The sequence below is a fragment of the Amblyomma mixtum genome, chromosome 10 (assembly GCF_055824585.1).
Source record: "Amblyomma mixtum isolate Tamu chromosome 10, ASM5582458v1, whole genome shotgun sequence".
Lineage (NCBI taxonomy): Eukaryota > Metazoa > Arthropoda > Arachnida > Ixodida > Ixodidae > Amblyomma > Amblyomma mixtum.
Window position 1 is genome coordinate 49650243 of NC_143021.1, and position 24836 is coordinate 49675078.

General features: G+C 50.5%; 3 pseudogenes; 1 reads left to right on the forward strand and 2 right to left on the reverse strand.

The window, feature by feature from the left end:
- The first annotated feature begins 1014 nt into the window (after nt 1-1014).
- Nucleotides 1015-8208, forward strand: LOC149325744 (protein GVQW3-like; annotated as a pseudogene).
- Nucleotides 8209-20591: 12383 nt separating this feature from the next.
- LOC149325745 (uncharacterized) lies at nt 20592-23274 on the reverse strand (annotated as a pseudogene).
- A 110-nt stretch (nt 23275-23384) lies between these two features.
- On the reverse strand, nt 23385-24504 carry LOC149325746 (uncharacterized; annotated as a pseudogene).
- Between the last annotated feature and the right edge of the window lie 332 nt (nt 24505-24836).

Here is a 24836-nt window from a genome sequence, read left to right on the forward strand (position 1 = left end):
GTCATTGCATCCCAGTGACCGCCTCAGGGTTCCAAACAGCACTTCAATTGGGTCACTGCTGAATTTGCGCGTTAGCACAAAACAGAACTTCTGCTCAGCTAACAGATAGCGATTGCAGCAAGCAGTCGAGTAAGTTGTGAGCAGAAGGGCCTCGTACGTTTCGGCTGTGAAAAAGGCACGAGTATAAGTTGCATCTTTCTTTAGTTGGTCGATATAGAGCGGAAATGTAATTTCCAGCCATTCAAGCCTAGAATCATTTTTGTCATCAATGTGCCTGACGTCAGGGAAATTTTGCTCGATATGTTGGCACTTTTTGCTGGTGTCGTGCAGTAGGAACCACCGATGGATGTTCTTCATAAACAGTATTGTTGGTCCCGCATAGGCAACTGATGTATGGCAGCTCTGTCCTGCGTGCTCTTTCAATAACTCCAGAGCAGATGTAACGTCTGGAGAAAAAACTTCGACAGCTCGTTTGACAGCTGTATTCCTGCGGCATCCGAAGGCGCAAAAAGAGTGGAACACCTTGCACACTGCGAAACAGCCCACGTAACAACGACAGAGCAACAGCAGGCGGCTATCCGGGCTGCGTGCAACACAGCGCACCCGGCACTCGCCTGGCGAAGGTGCCCCAACTTCTCTATCGCCATCTCTCGGCAGCCTGCGGCGTAACTTCTCAAGGGAGGAGGAGCGACGGCGACGGCCGTGGAGCGTGGAGTTGCCAGGCACAGAAAGTATAAAGGAGGCTATTCTGACGATGATGGTCCCTCTCGCCTCCCAGCTAGCTCAAATCCCCGATCTGCATCACATACGAGGTCTGTAAAAAAAGTATCCGATTTTTTTTTTTTTTGCGAGCACCTGATGGATATGAAGGAAGCGCGCTTGCCTCAGCCAACCTTGAAACTTCGTGGGCATGCATTGAATTTTTCTCGCCTGTCGATAGCGTCAGTCGCTGGGACGCAGCGTCGGAGTGAGGCAGTGCGCAGTGCTCTCGTCGGTTTTTTTATTGCAAGGATAATGGTGGAGCGACAGGAGCAGCGGTACTGCATCAAATTTTGCCAGAAACTGTGAAACAGCCAAGTGGAAGCCATTCAGAATATTCAGACAGATTTCGGTGACGATGCAATAAGCAGTACACAGATTAAGCAGTGGTACAATTCGTTTAAAGACGGCCGCACATCGGTGGGGAGAGAGCCACGCTCCGGTCGGCCATCAGCATGCCGAAATGGCCAGGTCATTGCCAAAGTGAACGTCGTGATTATGCGGGACCGTCTTGTGACTATCCGAGAAATTGCAGAAGAGGCGGACATCAACAATTTTTCTGCACATTCCATTATCACCAATGATGTGGCCATGGAAAGAGTTGCGGCGAAATTCATGCCGAAGCTGCTCATGGTGGAGCAAAAGCAGCTTCGTGTTGAAGTCTTACAGGACATGCTGGATTCCACAAACAGTGAACCCAACTTTATCAACACCATAATCGCTGGTGGCGAGTCTTGGGTGTACGGGTACGACCCGGAAACCAAATCCCAGTCGTCACAGTGGAAGCATTCCACGTCACCAAGACCAAAGAAGGCCCGCCAAGTGCGCAGCAATGTCAGTGATGCTGACTGCTTTCTTTGACTCCCTCTGTGTGGCACACCACGAGTACGCACCTCACTGGGTCAAACAATGACCAAAGAGTACTACAAGGATGACCTCCGTCGCCTACGTGGTGCTGTTCGGCGCAAGAGACCACAGTTGAGATCAACAGGAAATTGGCGCATCCATCACGACAATGCTGCTGCACATTCCTCGCACTAGATTCAGACTTTTTTGGCGAAAAACCAGACTCTTGTAGTTCAACAGACACCTTACTCTCCTGATATGGCCCCCGGCGGCTTCTGGCTGTTTCCCAAAATCAAGAGGTCATTGAAAGGAGCGTGATTTCAGACAAGAGAGGACATTATGGCTGCAGCGACAGCTGACGTAAACTCTATTTCGAAAGGGGCAGTTTCGGAATTCTCCCAACAATGGCAGCACCCCTGGGATAAGTATGGGGAGTCCCAGGGAGATTTCTTTGAACGTGATTAGGTTTCCAATGCTCCAGTTATGCCAGCTTTTTTTCTTCGGCCAAAGGTCGGATACTTTTCTAACAGACCTCGTATCTTATGCCGATGACTTCACTCTCTGGTGTTCGTCTGGCTCTCCCGGTCACGTACACGACACCCAGCGACGTGGCCTAGATCTCATCGGCTCCTTTCTCACACCGAAGGTCTCTCTCCTGCTCCTAAGAAATCCGAACTTCTCCTTCTCAACCATGCTTCTCACCAACGCTCACGCAACCACTTCGCCTCTTTCCACCTTTCTGGCTATCCTATTCCTGTCGTCACGCAGTGCAAAGCTCTTGGCTTCCCTTTGCATGCGGCCAAGTACGTTGAAGCCCTCCAGCACGCTGTCACCACCTGCCACTCTGTAACTCACCTAGTGCTGCGCGTGGTCACTCGGCGCTCAGGTCTCCACGAAGCTCATGCGTGCCGAGTTGCGCACGCGCTGGCCCTCAACAAGGTCTTGTACTTTGCACTCTACGTGTCCTTCACTCAGACTCAAATTAACGCTCTCGAGACTGCCCTTGTGGGCCTCTACAAGGCAGGACTCAACCTTCCTATCATTACCTCTACCGCTAAGATCTTTGCCCCAGGCCTCTTTCATCCTCTCCGTTCTGTTCTCACTCTCCATCGTGACTAGCAGCTTGCCCGGCTTTCCCTTACCCGTGAGGGTCAGTGGCTATTGACTCGCTCATTTCAATCTCCCCTTTTACCTCTCCTATTCCGGCTGCTGGCCCGAAAGACGCGGGTTCAATCTCGGCCGCGGCGGCTGAATTTCTTTGGAGGAGAAATTCGAGGCCCGTGTACTGTGCGATGTCAGTGCACGTTAAAGAACCCCAAGTGGTCGACATTTCCGGAGCCCTCCACTACGGCGTCTCTCATAGCCTTAGTCGCTTTGGGACGTTAAACCCCATAAACCAACCAACCAACCCTCACCAATTCCCACCCCGGCTCCCAATCTTCGTATCCTCCCCCTCCCGACCAACATGTCCCCCGTCCTACACGCCGGCCGTCGTCAAGCGGCCGCGCAGTACCATTCCCCTCTCTTTCATACCCAGGGTGTAGCCTAAACGGATGCCTCCTTCGTGGCTCCCCGAGGTTCCTGTGGCTACGCCCTGTACCATCCCCACCTTCTTGCTCCTAAATCTCACACCGGCGGGCCGTATCTACGCCCTCCGGACGCACTGTATCTCGAGGTCCTCGCCATTGCGCATGCCCTTTCAATCCTTTGCCCTCCTTCCCACTTTCCAAGAGTACACAGTCTATTCAGACTCACAAGCCGCTATACATGACATACAGAACCGCACCTTGAAGAAGTAAAAACAGCGCAGCGACGACGGACAAGACAGAGGGAAGAAGAAGGACAAGCGCTGTCAATATGCACTTCAATATTCACCAACTCGCTCAGTTTTCGGTTCTTCTGCGGAACCGCACCCTAACCCCTTCTTTCCAACAGGAGGTCGAACGACTGGTGCCTGCACTGCAGCCTTCCATCGTTTTCCTCCGCTGGGTCCCTGGGCGTTCAGGGATTGACGGCAATCAGCTGGCCCATCAGCTCGCCCGTGAAATATTTTCGGGGCATCGTTGATCCCCTGGCCCAAGCCCTCCGAGAACGGTGGGGGACTCACCCTTCGTCGCACTATGAAAGAGGTCTACCTCGAGCTCCGCCTCGACAAACGCCTTTACCCTCCCCCTCATCCATCACTCACGGTGCCGGAGGCTCGCCTTCTTTGGCACATCTAAATGAGTGCAGTCATCAACCCGTCCTCCCTCTTTCGCTATCGCTGTCGATCGGACCCTTCCTGTCTCAACTGCCCCTGTATCTATGCGGACCTGTCTCATTGCCTCTTCTGCTGCCCGGCAGCTCAGCAGTCGCGTTCCTACCCCACACCTTCTCACCTGGCTGGACTGGCTTGGCGCTGAAGGGAGAGAACAGCGACGTCTGGTCACCCAGGCGGTCGACATGGTCGGCCCGTAAATTATGGCCGAATAAAGGTCTACTACCATTACTTGCAAGAAAACTTGAATCAGTTTGGAACTCCATCACACCATGAAAGTGTCGAGGAATTGTGGCAACGTTTTAAGGGCGTACTAAAATATTGCATTGATAGGTTTGTTCCCACTCGCTCAAAGAAATCGAAGCAGCTCAATCCTTGGATCACTAGAGAGATCATTCAGTTAAAGCGCAAGGTAAAAAGGCTACGAAAGCAAAAAAATAGAGCGACAGAACTTTCAAACATCAAAAAGAAGCTCAAAACAGTGTTAATAGATTCGAAAAAAACTTTCTTCAATAAAACACTGACTAATTTTCTCACAAGCTCACCACAAAAGTTCTGGCGATATTTTTCAGCGAAAAAGAACGCAATCACGCAGGTAATTGATGGGGACGATGAGGTGACTGATAAAAACGATATTGCAAACTGTTTAATGATTTCTTCCAGTCGGTCTTTAGTAGGGATGACAATCACATTGAGAGTGATCCTACAGCAATTTACACGTTGCCATACTCAATGCACGAGATTCGCATCAATAGGGAGGGCATCTGTCAGCAGCTGCTGTCTCTGGACCCGAAGAAATCGAGCGGTCCCGATGAATTACCGACGGAATTCCTTAAACGGTATGCTGAGTGGTTATCATATTACTTGCAAATTTTACTTGAAAAGTCATTGCGGGATCATTCTTTACCTCGTGACTGGCGCAGCGCCATAGTAGTTCCGGTATTTAAAGGCCGTAATCGACTTCTTGTAAAAAACTACAGGCCAGTTTCACTCACTTCCGTATGTTGCAAGGTTTTTGAACACATAATAGCTAAACACATCCTTCATTTTTTGGAAATAAATGACCTATTGTGTCCATTCCAGCATGGTTTTCGGACCGGCCTTTCGACAGTGACGCAGTTAATTGAAACAGTGAACGACTTTTGCAAGGCTATAGATGAACGTCAGCAGGTAGATGTGGTCTGTGTAGACTTCTCGAAGGCTTTCGATAAAGTTCCGCATCATAAGCTTCGTTTTAAACTACGCAGATTAGGAATCGCTGAAAATATAGTACTATGGATTCAGGCCTATCTAAGTAACCGCTGCCAAATCGTCAAAATAGAAAGTGCAGTATCAAATAGGCGTGAAGTTCTGTCGGGGGTGCCACAGGGCTCCGTTTTAGGTCCGCTTTTGTTTTTATTGTATATAAATGATATTTCTGCTATCGTCGAATCACCTGTCAGAATGAAACTTTTTGCCGATGATTGTGTAATTTACTCTCGTGTGGCTTCCCTGGCAGATCAGATGAACATAAATAGGTGTCTTCAGTCGTTAAACTCGTGGTGCCTGAAATGGGGTATGGAAATAAACTACCAAAAATCTAATTACATGCAAGTAACAAAGAAGCAGAATGTTATGATGTTTCGATACAATATCGGTGAAAATTCCTTAGATCAAGTAAAGTGTCTCAAGTACTTGGGAGTGACATTAACAAATAATCTTGACTGGCGCATCCATATTGAAAATGTCTATTTAAAAGCCTACCAGAAGGTCTGTTTCCTGAGGAGGAAGTTGCCGAATGCGACTAGAGAAATTAAATTGATTGCATACAAGACGTTCGAGCGGCCAATCATAGAGTACGCAAGTGCAGTGTGGAGTCCTCATCAAAAGGGTTTAAAACGGAAACTGGAAAAATTGCAAAGGATGTCAGCACGTTTTATATGCTCTAAATACCGCCGCGCTGATTCAGTCACAGTAATGCTAAAAGAGTGTCAGTTAGAACCACTCGAAGTAAGAAGAACAAAGCTAAAAATTGAAACTTTTTTTTCTGACAATGAATGATAAAGTCAAAGTTAATAAACATCACTATGTTACACCTCCCCTGAAGCGTTGCCCTCGGAAAAATCACAGTAAGGTACGAGGGGGTACCCAAAAGAAACCGGACTGAATTTTTTAGTCGGCAAAGCTTCTATGGTACCGCGTTTTGCCACTAGGGGCGCATAGAACGAACATTTTAGAGCCAGTAGGCCGAATGCCGTCGTTGAAGGAGGTCAGACTAGTTTAGGCAGAGTTTTTGAGTGACGACTGTTTTGTGTGAATGTCGTTTTTGCAATGGGTGATTTGCGTGAACAGCACGCACCGGTGAAATTCTGATTTTTGCTCGGAAAAAGTTGAATGGAAACTCTTGAAATATTAAGAAAGACGCACAAGGACGATGCTATGGGGACAAGTCAAGTGTTCCTGAATCGAATCCTGAATCAAAGCAACAATCATGCCAATGGAAAACTTCAAATTCACCTCGCCTCAAGAAAGCTCGTCAGGTGAAACCAAACCTCAAAACAATGCTGATTTGTTTTTTCGACGTGAGAGGAGTCGTCCATTGAGAATTTGTTCCGCAGGGTCAGACAGTTAGCCAGGCTTTCTACTTGGATGTTTTGAAAAGATTGGGCAAGAGTGTGCGGTGGAAGCGGCCAGATTTGTGTCGGTCGGGTGACTGGTTTTTCCATCATGGCAATGCTCCTGCTCACACAGCCCTGTCTCTACGACAATTTTGGACCAAAAATGGCATGACCCCTATTCCTCAACCCTCATACTCTCTTGACCTTGCCCCGTGCTACTTTCTTTGTTTCCTAGAATGAAAAGAGAGGTGAATGGAAAGCGTTTCGCTGATGTTGCTGAGGTGAAGAAAAAAACGACGGAGGCACTGTCAAGCATCACAAAAGATGAATTTAAACAATGTTTTGAAAAATGGAATGAAAGATTCGACAAGCGTATCATTGCAAGTGGGGAATACTTTGAAGGAGACTGAAGCTGTGTGCTTAAAATGTGAACAAATAAGTTCAAACAAAAATAAGTCCGGTTTCTTTTGGGTACCCCCTCGTATTACAACCTATTATTACACGTACTGATGTCTATCGCTACTCCTTTTTTCCCGATGCTGTAGAAATTTGGAATCAACTACCAAGTCACGTTGTGGACCAAACAGATGTAGACAAATTTGTGATAGGTGTGAACGCGTTCCTGGAAGATTGCTGCGGAAATCTGTAATTCTGTGCATTTGAGTGTTTTTTTTAGCGAAGAGAATTGCACTTGTGTCTGTATATGTTTCCCTCCCTGTAATGACCCTCATGCAGAGGGTTAACAGTATGAATAAATAAATAAAAAAAATTAAAATATAACACCTGCGTCGCGCATGAGCGCACAGAATACATGAAGAAAGATGCGTGCTAAAGACAAACCTAGAGCCGACATGCACCACTTCTGGGCGAAAAAAAGTCGCCTTACGATCTGCACAAAAACTGAAGCATCGCTTACGCAATTATTGCACGTTCCCTCCTGTGATGTTTCCACTAGTTCCTGTGCGGTTCGTCTTTGCCCTAACCGGGAATTTTTGCACCGTCAGAACCCAGCGCAAATTTCTTTCAAGACTGCAATGGGCAACTCAGTTCATATCTTCGTAATTCTTTCAACTCTGTTCGCGCTTTCCCAACTGATCTTTGACACATCTGCATGTTTTGCCGACTTAAGAATATGCGCCCGAGATTGGTATTTATACACCACTCGTGAATCACGCTGCACGTAAGGCTATGCAGCTAACCAAACTTTCCAATCGTATCTCCGGCAAGAAGGCCAAAGAGAGAGAGAACAACTTTATTTGCCAATTGAGGGTTTGAAGTTAGGGCAGGTGGGCTGAGTGTGGCCCCCAGGCGGGGGCGACGTCGTGAGCCCACGAGGCGAGTGCGAGTTGTGTCTTCTTGTCTGGTCTTGCAAGAAGTTGGATCCAACCCTCCGAGGAGGGAGCAGATTACTAATGTTTGTGGGGGCGGGTTTCCCTCGCATCTCCAGAGGATGTGTGCCTGAGTGGCAAACACTCCGTGGTCTCAATTAGGACAAACGGCGTCGTATTCCCCGTCAGTGATGAGGTATAGTTTAGAAGGACTGAGAATAGAATTGGTCTGCAGTCTGCGAAGCATGGTGGCAAAGCCATGGCCAAGAACATGTTGCAAGAAGGCCAAAAGAAATGGGTGCTGAAAAAAAGCTCTCTCTCCTCTCTCTCTCTCTCTCTCTCTCCCAGGACGTCTGCAAAACTGGCCGATGTGTTGAGCACCGTTGGGCGAGCTCGGCCAAAAATTGGTGGGGACACGTGAGCTTCGCCTTAAGCGTATGGCATAATTACGATATGTGCAGAAGGTAATTCTGTACTTTACATTCATGCCTACCTGGGATTCCTGATACCCCTCCAGGCGCAATGGTGCAGTGTTTAAGCGATGCGCCACTCCTCAGCGATGGGGCCCGGCCCAAATAGCTCTTCCTGGGCGACAATCATTAATTCAACTGACAAGGCGGCCAGTTCGCTCACTGTCCGTAGGGACAGGTTGTAATGAAGCCGCAAGGTCACGTGACCCAGGTGGCCCGCCTGGGTTGCAGCCCTCTGGAAGACCGAGCCATGCCCGGGACTTGCCGGTCACAACGACGACGCCGGCACCGCCGATTTTCTGGTGAATGGTGCCTGTAACGCTGTCGCATTATAGAATTTAAAGAACACTGAAGTGTCCGACATCTCTCCAAAAATCTACGTAATAGTGAAAACCGAACCGCACGGGAAGTGCCGGGAGGTTAGGGCATAATGAAAAGTGGCAATGACAACGTAAGCAATGCTTCAGTTTGCGTTCAGAAGTGCTCACCAGCCTGATTAAGCCCAATGCAGCGCGAAGGCCTCTCCCATGTCTCTCCAATTAACCCTGTCCTTTGCCAGCTGCGCCCACCGTATCCCCACAAACTTCTTAATCACACACGCCAACGTAACTTCCTGCCGCCCCTTGCTGCGCTTGCCTTCTCTTGGAGCTCACTCCGTCACCCTTGAGGACCAGCGGTTATCTTGCTTTCGCATTACATGCCCAGCTCAAGCTCATTTCTTCCTCTTGATTTCAACCAGAATATCATAAACCCGCCTTGTCCCCTCACCCACTCTGCCCGCTTCCAGTCTCCAATCGATACACCTATCATTTTTCTTTACATGGCTCGCTGCGTTGTCCTTAACTTAAGCTTAACGCTTTTCGTTAGCTTCCATGTTTCTGCCCCATAGGTGAGTACCCGGAAGATACAGCTGTTGTATATTTTCTAGCGAGAGCTACACTACGCATATCGCTTCGCGAGGTCATCGTGGCTGCGCGCTGAGCCGTGGAACCACACTTCGCCAGCTGTGGGCATGCGCGGAGTGACGTCAGAGCACGCAGCTGGTGTGCGCGCCTCGCCGCTGCGCCGACGACGGAGCTGACGCCGTCCGCCCCGTCAGTTGTGCGCAAGTCTCACTACTTTACTGACCACCGAAGCGTCTTGACTGGAATAAACGATAAGGTTCAAGCCATTACGCAAACTGCGTGCCTTACTTTCAAGCGAAACCTAAGCGTAGGCAGGGGTATGTACCTCTCGCTACTCTACCGGGCTTAACCAGAGCTAAACAAACAGCCAATGTTTTCTCTGCAGAGACACTAGTACGCCGTTTTATCCGCCACAAGATGTTTCTTACGGTGAATCGTCATTCTAGCCTGGGCTCTGGCACATGTATTTTTAGGCGCGAATGTATTTTAGTTGCTTCCGCGCATGCGAGCCGCAACTCTTACATTCAGCATGCTCTCCTGCAATAAACCAGTTGTGAGTATAGTGTCCGTCCTAGTGTGAATGGGATTCTTGCACATTAGCTGTAGGTATGCAACCAGCTTCTTGTCGGCCTGTGCGGCCCAAGTGCTTCCCTCGCCTGTATGTAGTTGACGTCTAGGCGACAGGCCTCCAGGATGGAAGTCGCCGCCGGCCCCGTGGCGTGGCGGGCCATCTTGAGCGTGTGCACCTCCTTCTCGAGGTAGGCCAGGAAGATCTCGACGAGGGCCTTGAGCACCGTGCTGTAGGCTCCGTCGTACACCACCAGCAGCACGCTAGCCGAGCCCAGCACGACGTTGAGCAGCAACAGCAGCGGAATGCTCCTGATGTCCACCATGTACATCATGTCCATGTTACGGATGACCACGAACACAAGGATTAGCATTCCCTGTCCCCAGAGGCGCAGGTGACCCCTGGTGACGAGCCGCTTCTCCTGCGGCAGGGGCACGAAGTTGCGCGATATCTCGAAGTGGCGCGCCTTGGCCATGAGCTTCTTGAGCCTCTTGGACGAGAGCGAGAGCGAAAGCACGCTGAGAAACGTCTTGGAGACGACGGTCACATGCAACACGACGTACAGCGTATTTAGAAACATCTTGCGCATGCCGAAGCTGAACAGCAGCGTCCAGAATATCAGTCCAGATTCGATGATGAACAGGGTGGACAGGCATAGGGCCGAGTACCAAGTGTACGGACGTCTCAGCGCTGCCTTGAGCGGGGCTCGTCCACCGCGGGTAGTTGCGTCTTGGGCGAACCATGCGCCCGACCAACGAAGGACGCGTGTCGAGCGCTGAAACCGATCTTCAGCCAGGGTCATCGTCTCGAGCCGGTACAAAAGCGCGTATGTGTAATCCCAATTCTTACTCTAGCACTGAGAACATGCAGCGCGGTCGCCGTCCAAGTTCCGTTTGCGTCTTCAGGCAAGCTGTCTGGCCTCAAGCGGCGCAAGGTTTGTTGAACATGGACTGACGCCTCCTGGTCGTTGTTCCTATAAAAATAGACGAGAGTTAAACATGAGCAGAGTAGATTCTGCGAACAGGAGCAGGGGCGAGAATGGATTGTTGCACTTTATCTTTTGAGGACCACAGTGCGACGACAGAACTCGCTGGTCAAGCGTTGACTCAAGGACCGCAGATGTTATCTTATTTTGACTCCCTAATGAATCTGAGCGAACACGCGATGCCAGTGACAAAAGGGAAGGCAGCGAGAGCACTGTTTGCGTCCAGGGCGATAAGCGAGTTTGCGCAGGGCGGGGCTGTTTTTGGGCGAGGTCGGAGCGATGACTGATCAGCACAGTTTTCTTACTGTGGCTATAATTTTCCTCCCATACGCGCGTTAAAACGGCACAAGAGCCAGACGGACCGCAGGCCGGAGCGTTTCATAAATTACAGGGGACCCTAGCAGATACTGACCGAATTTTCCTGTTAGTCTTCTAGTTTTGAAAACAATCGCATAAGGCGGTGCGCTCCACGCTGGCGCGGGCCGCTGGCGCGGGCCGCTGGCTCTTTTCAACATTATTCCCGCGATCACTGAGGCCTCCACTTGCGCTAGAAATACAAGCTGATTTAAAAGATTTTAATATTTTTTAGTTGTATGTGGTTTCAGCTCCTAATAACTATTACTATTAGTACACATGAAGTGATCAAAGTAAGCAGCGCATGAAACGATACCTCTTTTTGACCTACTTCGCTCTGAAACTTCTTTTAAATAAAACACCTGCGCCAGGAAAAAGCTGCTTCTGCGGCGTTTGGAAGACAATTTTAAAAACTTCTCTTGGCTCCAGAGGTTAGTTATTTAGATTCGGAATTCTAAAAAAAGAGAGAACGTGACTACAATGACAAATCATACAGGACCTATAGCTTGTTGTCTGTAAAAAAGAAACGGAAGTATATTTGGAACCTTTGGAGATGATGCATAATTCGTTATGTATTCAAAAGTGCTCTGAACTGCATTTTCTAGTCTTGCAGATATTGTTCTTCAAAGCGTACCGCAAACAAAAAATAGCTTTCCTTCATAAGTAGCGAGTCCGGTACGACAAAAACTTGGAACGACAAAAATTGAAGAATCACAATATGCCGCTCGCACAAACTTTGCATAGAACCGACTTCATTTTTTCTTGTTTTCTCGAAATGAATGTCATACATGCATACATACATACATACATACATACATACATACATACATACATACATACATACATACATACATACATACATACATACATACATACATACATACATACATACATACATACATACATACATACATACATACAGGATTGCACGATATATATATACAGTACATAGCGTATGTCCGCAGAAATATGTATTAACATATTTCTATACAGCTTATTAAAATGCAAAAACATTATTACTCCTCCGTTATCAATGTATGTGAGTAGTAGTAGTAGACCTTTATTGGGCCATAATTTACAGGCCGAGCATGTCGACCGCCTGGGCGAACAGAAGTAGCTGTTCTCCCTCCCCTTCAACGCCAAGCCAGTCGACTCAAGTGGTGATGTATAGAGAACGTGGGGGGGTAGGAACCCGACTGCTGAGCAGCCGGGCAGCAGAAGAGGCAGTGGGCCAGGTCCGCATAGATGCAGAAGCACTTGGGACAGGAAGGGTCCGACCGATAGCGATAGAGAAAGAGGCGGGACGGGGATGATGACTGCATTCATTTGGATGTGCCAAAGAAGGCGAGCCTCCGGTACCGTGAATGATGGATGAGGGGGAGGGTAAAGGCGTTTGTCTAGGCGGAGCTCAAGGTGCGGCGAAGGGTGAGTCTCCCATCGTCCTCCGAGGGCTTGGGCCAGGGGTCAACGGTGCCCGGAGAAGTGTGTCGCGGGCGAGCTGATGGGCCAGCTCATTGCTGTCAATGCCTGAATGCCCAGGGACCCAGCGGAGGAAAACGATGGAAGGCTGCAATGCGGTGACCGCTCGTTCGACCTCCTGTTGGAGAGAAGGGGTTAGGGTGCGTTTCTGTATGTGGTGTATAGCGGCTTGTGAGTCTGAATAGACTGCGTACACTTGAAGAGAGGGAAGGAGGGCAAATGACTGGAGGGCATGCGAAATGGCGAGGACCTCGAGGGACAATGCGTCCGGAGGGCGTATATACGGCCCGCTGGTGTGGGTTTCAGGAGCGGGGAGGCGCGGACGGTAAAGGACGTAGCCGCAGGAAAATCGAGCAGCCACGAAGGAGGCATCCGTGTAGGCTACTCCCTTGGTAAAAATGGTGCTGCCCGGCCGCACGACGACAGCCGGCGTGCAGGACAGGGGACACGTTGGTCGGGAGGGGGAAGATACGAAGATTGGGAGCCGGAGTGGGAAGAGGAGAGGTAAACGGGGAGATGAGAATGGTGGAGATACTAGATTGAGTCAATAACCACCGACCCTGACGGTTAAAGGGGTGGAGACACCAAATTTTGAAGCTATAAAAAGCCTGCTATGGGATTCCTACGTATGCAAGGGCACTCACAGCCAGGTGTTGAACGCAACAAACGTTTAAAAAATATTTTAATTCGGTTCCAAAGATTACCTAAATGCTCACTCTCACGATCTAGACCCATCGCTAGCGCCATCAACCATGACGTCACAAGGGGTGTAGAAAAATAAAGTTTTAGTGACGTCATACCAAAATACAGTGACGTACGATGAGCGGGGCACGGCCGCGTGAGCGCAGTCGACGCACCAGCGAGCCGCGTTTGCTGCTAACCGCCACTCGCTCGGTTTGCGGCGCGCCGTTGCGAACAGCGTCGCAACGTCCGATTGCAGCTCGTTGCCTGCGTCCGGCCTGCTAGATGTCAACGGCGGGAAGCGGCAGCCAATGCGAGCGCGGAGAGCGGCAGCGTCATGATGACGTAGGGCGCACTCCTTGGAGCCGGGCGGCCTGCGCCAGTCTTCGTGCCGAACGCCGGCATCTGAAGAACGCGATAGTATTGTTTGCTCACGTTCATAGCAAACCCTGGGATATATGAATATCAAAAATGCATCGTTTCTGACGATCGTTGGCAAATACCGAGTTCCTGGTAGAAGTGATGACTGCGATGCAAGCAAATTTCATCCCATAGCCGGTTTTGTGCTGCTGCTACCTGGTGCGGTTCGCCTGCCTTCTGCTAGCTCTGTTGCTGAAGACGTCGTGGAAATCGAGCATATCTTTTATTATGGGACGAGTTCACAGTAAAGGGATGCCGAGCGGAGCACGTTTCTGAGCGCTGGCCAGTCCCGAAGCGCCCTCAGCTGCGGAGTCGATATGCGAAAGCTGCTAGGCCTAGCGACGACTAGGGCAGTCTGGGACCAGCGCGCAGGTCGTCGGCCGGCGTTGCCGCAGGCAGTGTCACTGCCGAAAGATCCACTTTTAGCACAGTCATCCTGTCGTATCTCGAATCTAGGAAGCATCCTTTCTGGTAGCATGGCTGTTTTGTATTTTCTTGTGCGGACGTGAAGTACGCCGAGTCTGCCGGCCGGTAGGTCAGCCTGGATACCGTCTGCCGAAGTCATAAAAGCGAGCTAAAGAGTGTTCTTGACGTAAATAATAAACCATGGGACAAGAAATGTGAAAAAAGTGTCATTTTTGAGAATCGCTGACCAATACTGAGCTGCTAGTAGAGGTAACAACTGTGACATGAGCAAATTTCTCACAACCGCGCCTAGCAGCTGCCGCTGGCGCGACGTCGGAGTCCGGCTCGCCTGGCGCCCGCTAGCTCCGCTGCCGAAGGCGTCGAGGAGATTGACCATACTATTATTTTATTGTGAGATGATTCTGTTAACACTACAGCTATTTGTGAAAAGTAGACCTTTTATTATAGCGCAGGCGACTTCCGAAGCGCCGGCCGCTTGCTAAACATGCTATAGACCAGATTTTTGAGCCTCTCCTGGGCGCGGCCATTTTGCACCGACTGGCGCGCCGCGGTGCGGGCGTTTCTTTGGGGACTGCGGGGCTGCGGCAGTTCCGCGGCCGCGCCTGCATATAGCCGCGCTTCGGGCGCTAAAAAAACATTGTCGAGCACACTTCCGCTGCGTGGTTGTGTTGCAGGAAGTATTTACGTTATCAAAGCGATAACATTGACGCGTTTTAATGACATTTAGTTTGACATTCAGGTTGATTGTGCCGGCGCTTAGAACGCGCTCGTGCTTAATCGAATTCCGTCTTGGTGCTCCACCGCAAAGAAACTTTTTATTCAATATCAACAATTAGGTGTGCGGCTAGTATGCAGTTCCAATTCCCATGCACTCTTATTCCTTCCTGCCGTTCATAAAGCCCCCCCCCCCCCCCTTCCACAAACGGCTTTCTTTTCGCCGCGCCAGTTTATCAACAAATTACCGCTGTGAGGTCAACTGAGTCGCAGCGCCAACAGAAAACAAATTTTGTCATGGTTTATGCAACCTGGTGCATAAAAACGTACTTCCGTTTAATTTATAAAAGCTTGAATAGATATGAGCAGCTAATCCAGCTTTCACTAATTCTGGGGTCCGAAGTCGCGTTATTTTATTCAGGAGCTCTCGCCGCGTGTGAGAGCGCAGCGTAGGCGTTTGGCTAAGTGGGGAAAATGTAATGAAATCGCGCATATTTTCCTATGAATAATGTCGATACCGCACCGCTGCGGTGGCTCAGTGGTTACGGCTCTCTGCTCTGGCCCAAAAGACGCGGGTTCGATCCCGGCCGCGGCGGTCGAATTTCGATGGAGGCGAAATTCTAGAGGCCCGTGTGCTGTGCGATGTCAGTGCACGTTAAAGAACCCCAGGTGGTCGAAATTTCCGGAGTCCTTCACTACGGCGTCCCTCATTGCCTGAGTCGCTTTGGGACGTAAAACCTTAATAAACCAAACCAAGCTAATGTAGATACCAACAGCAGAAAGATACTATAGATAAACCTTTACCCCCCAGATACCTCTGACATGCGTGCGGAAAAAGCAGCTGAAATCGGTAGCGGTCGTGCTTACAATCCTGTGCATTAAATGTTCTTAATGGGAACAAGAGCAAGCTCAGCGCAAGGATGCTGAACACGTACTGGTGATCGAAAACACGCGCTCCGTCGGGACAACCTTCAGTCTGCAGCTCGCCTATCCAGTTACTACTCCACTGAGTCAAGTCAATAGATCTACATTCTGATGCATAATATTATCATAGATGATATTGCACGTAAAAGGCGACAACAAACGACACGACAGCGCAGAAATCTGCTTCGAAGTGCCGGTTTCCAGTCTGTACACTACCTGGTCGACTACCCTCGGATGTCACGTTAACGAGTAACTGCGCACAATATAACCGCAGCACTGTCTGGAAGAGGGCAAATGTGAGTAGTGACGCACAGCACACACCCTCATACGTTAGCTGATGGAGCACAAAACGGCAGAAGCGAACACGTAAACATGCGTTCTATGCGCGGCGTCGGCGCGACCCGCAGTCCCTCGGGCCGCGCACGCCGACAGATGGCGACTGGCGTCGAGAGTAGGCGCGCGTCCGCAGCCTGCGTGCGAGGGTAAAAAAAATCTGGTCTATAGGCCTAGCGACGACCACGGCAGCCAGGCAGCAGCAGAGCTCCTCGCCCGGAGCGCCCGCGAGCGGTGCCGTTGCCGAAAGCTCCCAACATTGGCAGACATGCTTTATCGCTGCTCGAGTATAGCTGGCAGTTCTGATAACAAGGCGATCTTGTCTTTTCTTGTGATATTTGTACACCATCCCAAGCAGCGCTCAGGTACTGCTGCACGGCAGCGAAGTGTGACACCGGTTGTGGGCGCAGCTTGGGTAGAGCGGCGCAGCGATGCTTACTGGCATTTTGCAAAGTGTTTCGCATCCTCACGACAACCCGCGAAGGCGATATTAGCGTGCGAACAAAAAAAAAAGTCGATGTCCTCACTCGTTGGAATCAGATCTGTCAGAATCCAAGCTGCTGGGACTAGACGTGCAGTTGTTTGTTTTCATATGCGCTGGTCAGCACGTGTGTGGGAAAGCAGACGATGCAGCAGTAGGTGCGTCACAACTTTTGTGGGCCCACGTGACCAAGCGAAGTAGTTGATCTTCCCCCTCTGTGACGTCACTGTACAACTCGGCGTTCCGAAACCGAAGCCGAAAATCGTTCACCTAAAAATGCTATAATAAATTATTCACTGTGAATATATGAATCTTTGAGTGTGTATCATGCTTCCTGGAGCCATAAGAAACGTTTGAAACTAAGAACGCGCGAACCACAAATTTGGTGTCTCCACCCCTTTAAGGGAAAGCCGGGCACGCTGCGAGTCACGATGGAGACTGAGAAGAGAACGGAGACGATGGGAGACGCCTGTGGCAAAGAGCTTAGCGGTAAAGGTAGTGCAGTGCTGCCAACCCTAGGGATTTTTCCCTAGATCTAGGGAATTTAAAAGCTGTTTAGGGGGAAAGGGATTTTTTGTATAATCTAGGGAAATTTGCTTGGAGAGTTCTTTTTTTCTCTCTCAAATTGGGAAGACAGTGCAAGCTTTTCGTTGTTTTTTGTCTACAACTGACGGAGGCCCGCACAACACCGCCGTGCGCTCGAGTAAAGTTCATTTCACATGCAACTGAAAACGTTTTGTTGCTGCGGCACAAAGGCTGTTTAGAGCCATCGCGGCAGCTCCAGCAGTCAGAGAGCCGATGTGCCAACAAGTTACAAATTTTTCGCCGCACAGCGCTGCTCAATTTTCAGTCGCTTTCATGCATGTGAACCAGCCTTTGCACGGACGTAGTCGGATGTGTATGGTACCTGACGTGGCCAGTGCCACCTGCTACTGTGGTCTGGCGAACCACCGCCTTCCCTCAACTCGCGCGTCCCTTCCTCGCGCTGTACGACAGCTCGCTGCACGACATGAAATTCCTATTTAGTAAGCATAGTAGTAGTAGTAGTACAAGACCTTTATACGGCCATAATTTACAGGCCGAGCATGTCGACCGCCTGGGCGACCAGAAGTCGCTGTTGTTGGGACTGGGAGTCCGAGCCAGGAAACGGTGGAGGCGACGGTGAGTCAAACGACTTTTATGTACAGTATGTACAAGGGCTTTTACATGATACAAGGGACAAGAGCACCACGGGCAAGCACGCAGAAGAAGGGCGGCCCCGGCGGCGAGCGTAGCTCCGGCGTGATGGCTCTTCTGCTGCCCGTCTGCTGCTCGGGTTCAGCGCGGCTCCGCTTTTAAAGCCGCTGGTGACGGTTGCGGCAGCCAGCCGTTGAAATCCTCCAATCAGGTCACGGCACTGGCCACCGTTCAAATTAGACCAATGGTCGAGATGCGCCGGCCGTTGAAGGTTTGAGACAGGAACGGGCGGCCGGAGAAGCGCCGCGGGTGTCCGAGCCGACGGAGAGGAGGGGGAGGAGGAGGGTCCGCGTCGGCGCCGGCGAGACGGGGTGAGTCACGCTGCACGCCGCGACATGTCAGAGAGAGTCTGGGCCTGCTTTGAGCACCGGCGGGCGCGCAGCGCTGGTTTAGACAGGCCAGCCAGCGAAATGTGGGCACCGGCACTACACTGTTCTTCCTCCCCTTCAGCGCCAAGCCAGTCGAGCCAGGTGGTGATGGATAAAGAAGGTGGAGGGTAGGAACCCGACTGCTGAGCAGCCGGGCAATAGAAGAGGCAATGGGCCAGGTCCGCATAGATACAGGGGTAGTTGGGACAGGAAGGGTCTGATCGATAGCGATAGAGAAAGAGGCGAGACGGGGTGATAACTGCATTCATTTGGATGTGCCGAAGAAGCCGAGCCTCCGGCACCGTGAGCGATGGATGGGGGGGGGGAAAGGCGTTTGTCTAGGCGGAGCTCGAGGTAGACCTCTTTTATGGTGCGGCGAAGGGTGAGTCTCCCACCGTCCTCCAAAAGCTTGGGCCAGGGGATCAATGGTGTCCGGAAAAATGTGTGTCGCGAGCGAGCTGATGGGCCAGCTCATTGCCGTCAATCCCTGAATGCCCAGGGACCCAGCGGAGGAAAACGATGGAAGGCTGCAATGCGGTGACCGCTCGTTCGACCTCCTGTTGGAAAGAAGGGATTAGGGTGCGTTTTTGTATGTTGTGTATGGCGGCTTGTGAGTCTGAATAGACTGTGTGCTCTTGAAGAGAGGGAAGGAGAGCAAATGACTGAAGGGCATGTGCAATGACGGGGACCTCGAGGGACAGTGAATCCGGAGGGTGTAGATACGGCCCGCTGGTGTGGGGTTCAGGAGCGGGGAGGTGGGGATGGTACAGGGCGTAACCGCAGATACCTCGAGGAGCCACGAAGAAGGCATCCGTGTAGGATATCAAAGAGAGGGGAATGGTGCTGGCGGCCGCATGACGACGGCCGGCGTGCAGGACGGGGGACATGTTGGTCGGGAAGGGGGATACGAAGATTGGGAGCCCTCACTCAGGGGACACCCTCTGATGTTTTTGATCAGCTCGCCTCTCTCTGTATCAGTTCGCAATGACGGCACTCGACAGCATGAAGGCCAGAACAAGAAGAACAAAGTTTATTGCAGGGCATTGATATACGAGGGCTGTTCAATAAAGATTTCCCCTGATCCACTTCCTGTGGACGGAGAGCAACGAAACTTTGCAGATTTATTAGTCCTTCTCTACATAGGTGCCACCCAGGGACATACACTTCTCACGTCTTTTTATGCAACTGTAAACACCTCGCTTGTAGAAGTCGACAGGTTGCTCGAAAAGTGATGTTGTGACTTCAGAAATCAGAGTCTCATCATCTGGAAAATGCTTGCCCTTCAAATATGACTTCACTGTTGGAAAGAGGTGGAAGTACGATGGTGCGAGGTCGGGTGAATAAGGCGGATGCGGTAGAACTTGAAAGCCGCAGCAGCGTGCTTCCATCTGGGCAACGTGTGTGTTCTGAAGTGGAGCGTTGTCTTGCAGAAGGCGGACATCTTTGGTGAGCATGCCACGTCCCTTGTTTTTTATAGCCTCCCGCAATTTCCGCAGCAGTGAAGCATAGTATGTCCCCGTAATCGTGGCACCCTTTGCTAGGAAATCCATCAAGACTACTCAGTGGTGGTCCCAAAAGGCTATGAGCATACCCTTGCCTGCCGAGGGCTGGGCGCGTGCCTTCTTTGGAGGCGGTGAGTCCAAGTGCTTCCATAGGATCGACTAGACTTTAGACTCCGGGTCGTAGTGATGGGCCCAGCTTTCATCCTGTGTAATCAGTCTGTTGAAAAAGTCTTCCTGGTTTTCATGGCATATGGTCAAAAGAGCCTGGGAGCATTCGACTCGTTCCTGCTTTTGGAAAGGCGTGAGCAGCCGGGGAACCCAGTGAGCGTATACCTTACGCAGATGAAGATGGTCCTAAATGATTTTTCCCACGGACCCCACACTAATCTTGACATTTTCGGCTAGGTATCCAACGGCTACGGGGCTATTTTCTAAAATGGCGGCCTCCACTTGCTGGGTGGTGTGTTCCTAGATAGCGGAGTGGGGACGTCCTGCAATCGGAGCCGTTTCCACCGAAATCCGACCACATTTGAATTGACGATGCCAGTTATTCACTACATCATATGATGGCGAATCCTCCCCATAAACCTCTTTTATCTCATCGAAGGTCTCCCTTGGAGTGTGGCCTTTCAAGTACAGGAACTTCATGACTGCTTTGTATCCCACTGCATCCATTATCACACCTCACACCACTTCAGCACCTATAAAAGAAACACCGTTATTACTTGAGAGTTGCACATTGGCACGTGACCTATAGTGACTTGAGTCGTTACATATGCGCAGTTTCAGCATCCTCCAATAAATAGAAGTGAGTCAGGGGAAATCTTTATTGAACACCCCTCGTATATAGCCTTCGTGATAGCGTGGTTTACGCACTGCGCATGTCAGGCACATTGTTATCGTGTTATCATGCAAGCCCGATACATCCTTCCAAGGTTAGCACAAGACAGTGGTTCAAGTTCATGATAACTGATTGAAAGCAGCGTCATAACGAAGACGTTGGGGAGGCTTCACGGTACGAGTCGACCTCCTCAGACTGATGACACTTGTGGGTTGCTCTGGATGGGTAATCGAAGCCGAAGGCGTGGCACCGTGGGCTAGATGTTGGTCACAGAGGTGCTGGGGTGCTGCACTTGTAGTGCCAGAAGGCTGCGGTGTCACACTCCCTGGACTGTTCCTTGCATTTGGGTCAGCTTCGTCTGCGCAGTCGTCGTCGGTGTCATCGTCACTTGTTTCAGCATACTGCTCGCTGGAATGAAGCAGGTGTCGCCTGTTGCGCCGAAGAACACGACGACTTTCAGTTACAACGTGGTAGGACCTCGAAGCAGCTTCCCCAACCACCTTTCCTTTCTGTGACCAAGTTGTGTCTCGCAGCCTGACGACGTCACCTTTACCTAGTGGAGGCAACGGCTGTCCTTTGGGCGTCTGGCGGTGCTTCTTGACTTCGATAGTCTTGATACCGCCAAAATCGGGGAGATTAGATCGAAGGCGCCTGCCTTGAAGAAGCTCGCCAGGGAATTGACCATCAATCAGTGGCGTTGATCGGTAGGCCAGAAGGCCTAGCCAGAAGTCGTGTCGTGCGTCTTGAGTCTTCTTCATTATCCGCTTGACAATTTGCACACCTTTTTCGGCAAGGACGTTAGACTGCGGGTAGTGTGGGCTAGACGTGACGTGCGCAAAATCATACTCTTTAGCGAAGGCTGCGAACTCTTGGCTTGAGAACTGTGGTCCATTATCAGTGCACAGTTCGATAGGAATGCCGTATCGAGCAAACATAGCACTGAGAGCCGCAACAACACTTCTTGCACTTGTGTCTGGAAGCCTCTCGACATCTGGGAAGTTGGAAAGAGCATCATATACGACAACGTAAGAATTTCCCCCAAAACAAAAGATGTCCGCTCCGACCCTGTACCACGCACACTGCGGCACCGGGCGCATTATCAGCGGTTCTTTGGCTTGCTGGTACGCGAACTTTCTGCATGTAGAACAGTTTTGGAGAAGCACTGCGATGTCGTTCAAGCCTGGCCAAAAAACGAGAAGTCTTGCTCTTTCTTTGGATTTGTTTAAACCAAGGTGGCCGGCATGAATTCTTGATAGCATTTCTTGCCTCATGCTTCTCGGTATGACAGCTTTTGTTCCTTTGAACAGAATTCCATTGATTACGGACAGTTCAGATGAAAACGGCTTCAGCTCACCTTGAATTGGTTTTCCTGCTGATAAGTTGCTGACGACAGTCTGCAAGTAGCAGTCACGAGCAGTTTCCTTTGCCAGTTTTTGCTGCGTTGTTGACCATGCCGTTCAGGAGCTGTAGTGCGTGAACTTCGACGTCTTCTGTGGCACCAGCATTGTCGACACCCCCGGGTGTAGTCGGTCGTGAGAGCATGTCTGCCAAGACCAGGTGCTTCCCTGGAACGTGCTGTAGAACATAGTCATATCTGAGAAGTCTTTAAAAAAATCTCTGCAATCGTGGGGGCATGTCACAAATTCCTTTAGCAGCGATTGACAGAAGTGGCTTGTGGTCGGTCTCGATAATGACCGTCTGTCCATACACAAACTGATGAAACTTCTCGCAACCGAACAGAATGCCCAGCGTCTCCTTTTCAATTTGCGCGTAACGCTGCTCCGGTGGTGTTAAGACTCGTGAAGCATATGCCACCGGTCGCCAGTGACCACCGTGACACTGTAAAAGCGCCGCCGACGCCGTCCTTGGACGCATCGCGTTATTTTTGTTTTCTTTTTGGGGTCAAATATTGCTAGCAAGGGTGATGTCGCAAGTGCCTGCGTGATGCATTTCCATTCCTTCGCGTGGTTTTCGGTCCACTCGAACTCGACTTGCGGTTTGATAAGCGCTCGCAGCATCGCTGTTCGTTCTGACAACACTGGCACGTATTTTCCGAGTAGTTGATCACTCCTAACATGCGCTGTAGATCGGTTTTGCTTTTTGGTGTTGGCATTTCCAACAGATTGCGCACAAGCTTCGGGTTCGGGGAAATTCCTTTTTGTCCGATAACGTCACCCAGAAAATGCACCTCTGTTAAACCGAACTTGCATTTTTCGGCGTTTAGTGTCAATCCTGCTGCTTCGGCAGCTTTCAGAACTGCTACTAGCAGTTCATCATGCTCTTGACGTGTAGTGTCCCACACCAAAATGTCGTCGATATACACGTGAACTCCTGGCAGCCCGTCAAACATCTGACTCAGCATTTTGTGAAAAACTTCCGGTGCCGATGAAATGCCAAACGGCAGGCGCAAGTAACGGTATCGACCGAAAGGAGTGGCAAAAGTGCAAATTTTTGATGTTGCGTCGTCGAGGGGTATCTGGTGAAATCCAGAGTTTGCATCTAGGCAACTAAAGTAGCAAGCGCCGGTCAATTCTGCTTCAATATCTTCTCGCCTGGGAAGCTGGTAGTGTTGCCTCTTTATATGCTCATTGATCCTTCTCGGGTCCATGCACACCCTAAGACTGCCGTCTTTCTTTTTGACCAAAACCAAAGGGCTTACCCAGTCGGTAGGTCCATCTTCTTTTGTGATGATACCAGCTCTCTCCATTCTTTCAAGCTCGTCGCGAAGCGGTTGGCGCAAAGACAGGAGCACCCGCCGCGCTGGCTGGACGACTGGGGTAGCATCTGGCTGTAGTACCATGCTGTATGGTTGCTTTAAGCATCCTAAACCCTCAAAGACGTGCCTGAAGTGCTTGATCGCTTCGTACTCAGCAGAAGTGCTGACAGTGTCCACTGTGCGCTGCACAAGGCCTATAGAGCTTCGCATGCGTGAAGCCCCAGTATTGCACGACGTCCATTTTTCACCACGTAGAATTTCACTGTAGTTGCAGTATCTCCAACGGTTATTTTTTGGACTGTTGTTCCGAAGTTGGTGATGATGCCTCCATTGTATGCTCGCAGCACAGAGCTCGTAGGATTCAGTTCGGCAGTTTTCAACTTGCGGTATATTGAAAATGGTAAGAGGCTTGCTTGTGCTCCGGTATCCACCTTGAATAATGCTTTACGACCCCCAACTTTGGCTTCGACAGTCCGATCACCAGTAATGCAGCTGTCGATGCAGACGTCAAGAGCATCAAACTCATCATTGAACTGTGCGCCGACTTCGTTGACGACCGCCCTGGCCGGACAACAAATCGCAAAGTGATGCAGCTTTCGACAAGTGTTGCATCTTTTTCCGTAAGCAGGACACTGCCTCGGCTCGTGCCGTCGGTTGCATTTCGTGCACCGGTACGAACTACCGTTTATTACACTGGTCTCTTGCCGGTCTACGCAGCGGTGGCACGATGCCCCACTGCGAGAGACGGAGTCAATGCTGTCACCGGGCCTGGCCCAGACCTGATTTCTTTGTGCCACTGATTCCGCTACCCTGCACATTTCTTCAGCCTTTAACAACGTTAAGCCCTTTTCCCGCAGCATTTTTTCACGCAGTTTGGAATTATTCGTCCCAAAAACGATCTGATCCCTGATCATTGAATCGTGCAGTCCTTCGAAGTTGCATTGCGCTGCTTGCTTCTTGAGGTCTCTAATAAATCTTTCGAACGGCTCTCCGTCTTCTTGTTTTCTCGAGCGAAAAACATACCGCTCATGCACTTCATTGCTTACCTCGGCACAGTATGCTTCAAACTTCCGGACCAGGGTGTCGGTAATCTTCCTTGTCTTCCTGCTCACCAAACGTAAACGTGTTGAAGACGTCAAGTGCTTCGTCTCCGGCAACGCTCAACAGGAGTGCAGCTTTCGCTGCTCCGCTTCTTGGGTCGTCCTTTGGCGTGGTCGCCTTGATGAAGAGTTCCAGTTTTTGCTTAAACCGCTTCCAATTCTGCGACAGGTTACCGGAGAGCTGCAAAGGTTCCGGGGGCTTCAGTAGGTCCATGGCGCTCCGAGCTACGCCTTGCCCAACTGCCCACTTCTGACACCATGTATCAGTTCGCAATGACGGCACTCGACATCATGAAGGCCAGAACAAGAAGAACAAAGTTTATTGCAGGGCATTGATATATATAGCCTTCGTGATAGCGCAGTTTACGCACTGCGCATGTCAGGCACATTGTTATCGTGTTATCATGCAAACCCGATACACTCTCTACCTCCCTCCCCCTCTGGCACCCTCCTATCCGATATGTACTCGGGCGGACCTAACCCCGATCTGGACCACTCCTTCACTCCCCAAGAGCTCGAATCGGCTCTGGCTGCGAATGCTACACG